The following is a 3,530-nucleotide window of genomic DNA, read 5'->3' as shown; positions in this document are numbered from 1 at the left end:
TAACTTGTAATATTTCCTCCACACCCCCACCAGCAGTTTCAGCTGCTATTGATGTAACCTGAACAGGGACACTGGGGGATCTGACCCCTTGCCATGCCTTCGGTGACGCAGCTGGTGTTACGTCTCCCGCCCCTTCCGCCCCATAAACCTTCTGGTAGACATCATCTTTCTCCTTTCGTAATGACAGCAACCTCTCCCCTTCCTCCCTTCTTTGCTGCGTGAATGATGGACAGTTCTTAAACGTATGGTCAGCTGCACCACACAGGTCACACTTCCGATCATCGGGGCACCTGTTGGCTTCATGCCCCTCCCTACCACAATTCCTACAAGCCTTTTCACGTTCACAGTCCTGCATCACGTGACCGAATTGGAAACATTTCCTACAAAATTGAGGTTGGCCTGGGTAAAAAAAGGAAGCATCTGCTTCCACCAATTGTAAAGTTAGCAGGGGGGTGCATGGTTCCCCCAATACCATTGCTATCTGGCCTCAATTTTGCCCAGAATTTTATTTTTCCATTAGGGATCTGGTATACGTTTTTTAAAAGTTCGCCAGGTTTGACATACTCACAATAGCTCCTCAAAAAGACCTGTATGTGTTCCTTCGCCAGATAAGGATTGTAGGAATGCACTGTAATCGGCACTTCTTGACCTGAGAATAAACTGGTCACTACAATCCCTTCCAATATTGGACTGTCCTTGTGTCTTCTCAGGAATTCGAAGGTTCTAATACAATTACTCCAGGTAAAGAAGGTGATGTCATAGAGGCCTTGCCTTGGAAAATCTTGCAAACATCTAAGTTCAAAAATCAATTGAACTCCGCAGAAACTTTCCAGAACTTCTTTTACAATATATTCAAAGGTGCAGATCTCTCTTCTATTTTCCTCCACTGAAATACGAAAGGTGTTCTTAAATGCAGCCATACTGCCAGTCGCACGATCCAAGGTACCGAGGTTCCAAACGATCACTTCCCGCTGCCGGGAGGCCCCACGGAAGGACCTCCAGAAAAACCTCCCGACCAGACCAGGCTGGGCAATAAACCCTACACCTGATCTTAGCCGGAAGGCCGAGAAGCGATAACCCGAAATCGGACCCAGGAAAGCGCCCGCTTCTCAGGTTAGGCCTGACAACTGTAGGAGACAACCACACCACACGCCGTATACTCTCTTCAGCGGCGGCCCACAACACTCCATTGCTGCACATTCTAGGCCCGACTAGCCTGAAAAGCCTGACACCTTCACTGGAACCCTCCTTACACCTCTCGGTCTGCAAAGGCACGCACATGAGCCGAGGACTTTTCAAACGAGATGCCTGCAGAATTTGCATAAACCCCTCCCCTTGACCATAAGTGCAGCGACGCCCGCTGATTAGTCGGCCTGCCGTTCCGTCCTCGTCTCCCCAGGCAATGAATCACACTGTCTGCCCAGCTTCTATCGGAATATTCACAGCATGTCACAGAAACAGCACTTCAAGGTGCATCACAATTGTTTCTCGGGCCACCGGCAAGTAAATAGACAAGGAAGCTGCATGCTGCAACAGCAGGGTTCTAAAAGGTGTGTCATAATCCTCACTTGCCTTTATTCCGTCACTGGGTCCACAAGAGGGAGACACACTACGTCAGATTAATAGTTCCATTCATTCAGAGATCCAATTGAATTAGCAAATCACAAGTTGCTCCATTAAAGAAATAATTGAATCAATGCAGTAATCCTTTTGGACAAAGAAAAGGGTCTTCTTATCTGCAAATGCTTGTTTGCTAAAAGATAAGAAACAAAACAACAAAAAGACACAATAAACTGACACGAAATAAGACACAGGAGACAAAAATCTGTTCTTATGCTTTTTTGTTTCTGAAAAGAGACATGATTCTATTTTTTGATAACTGTATAAGAGAAGTGCACCGGTCCTGGAAGTACTGCAATACCAGGTCAATGCGTGGAGTGGACAGAGCAAGCTCTTCTTCCATCTCCCTGTTCTAAAAATCCATTTAATATATGGCCCCCAGATAGGGGGCGTATCAGATATTAAACTGATAAGAACAGATTTTTTTTTTTTTTTTTCTTTTTTTTTTCTTTTTCCATTCAGGTTAAAATTTAAAATCAAATACCCTATATGGGTTATCCATCACCGTTACTTCACTGTGATTTATTTAACTCATCATTATGGAAAAAAAAATTCTACTTTAAATTTATCAAATATTAAATGCCTTTTACATCTCTCATAAAAAAAAAAAAAAAAACACCATCAAAACAAACTGGGCCTCATCACCCTCCCCACTTTCACATGAAAACCATCGCCCACATTCCACCCTCACCAATTATCTATACCTAACAAGGTACTTCCACTTCAGAAAGTTCCAAATACCCTCAGCGTCATCACTCCCTTTGTTTCTCCTATCCCACAAGTATACAATATACAACCTACCCATAACCATCTTAATACACTCTCTTTCAGCAATTTCATCTCTTTTAAACACCAACACATTCCTTACGTCCCACAAAGACTCAAAAACACATACCATCAACAACCACCCAAACCAAACAAAGCCACTTTCCACGTCATCTTATACACCCCAGTTAATTCTTTACACAAACATCCTAGCCCTTTCCATACACCCTGAGCATACTTACAATTCCATGCAACATGCAAAATACTTTCACGCCCCCCACATCCACTTCTAGGACACACATCCGATCTAACCAAATCACGCTTTTTTTGTACTTCCCTCACAGGCAAAACCCCATGCAAAACCAACCACATAATCTCACGTTGTCTATTGCTCATCCCACCCATACTCACATTCTTCCACGTATTCTCAGCTTCCCAGGACCTCATACCCTCAATACTACACATAATTTCTCTACCGCGCAAAACATTCATAATTTTCTTTTTATCTCTAAAATCTTCCTTACTCATACTCCCCAAGTCCCACTTTCTCACAAAACTTTCAATCACCTTACACCACCCAACCACCTCAAATGCCATCGGACAACTTAAACTTCTTTCATTCCACTTCAATCTACACAACATCCACCCAGCCATGTATTTCATCATACATGCCGCCTTGCTTTCTCTCTCACATAACCTCAACACCTGTACCACATAATTCACACCCAAATACACTTCCACATTTGGAAACTCCATTCCACCTTTCAGTCTTCCTTTCATCACAAATTCTCTCTTCAATCGCTCCATCCTACATCCCCAAAAAAACAAAAACAACATTCTATTGATCCTTTTCAATACAAAAACACCAGGCGGAAACACATTCGCAATATACAGCAACATAGGCAACACAATAGCTTTCACTATTAGCACTCTTCCAATCATAGTCAACTTTCTCAAACACCAAAAACTCAACTTTTTCTCAATCTTCTTTCTCACCTCCTCCCAACTCTCTTTCCCTTTCAAATCATAGTCAAACACCACTCCTAATATTTTAACACCACCCTGCACACATTCCATTTCTCTATCGTACACCCTCCCTTCCCCAAACATCTTAATTTTGGATTTCCCCCAATTTAGTTTAAAAG

General features: G+C 42.8%; 1 pseudogene; it reads right to left on the bottom strand.

Annotated features, from left to right (window-relative positions):
* Positions 1-1,887: 1,887 nt before the first annotated feature.
* Positions 1,888-2,094, bottom strand: LOC142095913 (U2 spliceosomal RNA; annotated as a pseudogene).
* Between the last annotated feature and the right edge of the window lie 1,436 nt (positions 2,095-3,530).

This window comes from Mixophyes fleayi, chromosome 6 (assembly GCF_038048845.1).
Source record: "Mixophyes fleayi isolate aMixFle1 chromosome 6, aMixFle1.hap1, whole genome shotgun sequence".
In the NCBI taxonomy this organism is placed as follows: domain Eukaryota; kingdom Metazoa; phylum Chordata; class Amphibia; order Anura; family Limnodynastidae; genus Mixophyes; species Mixophyes fleayi.
This window is presented reverse-complemented; position numbering and strand designations above follow the sequence as displayed.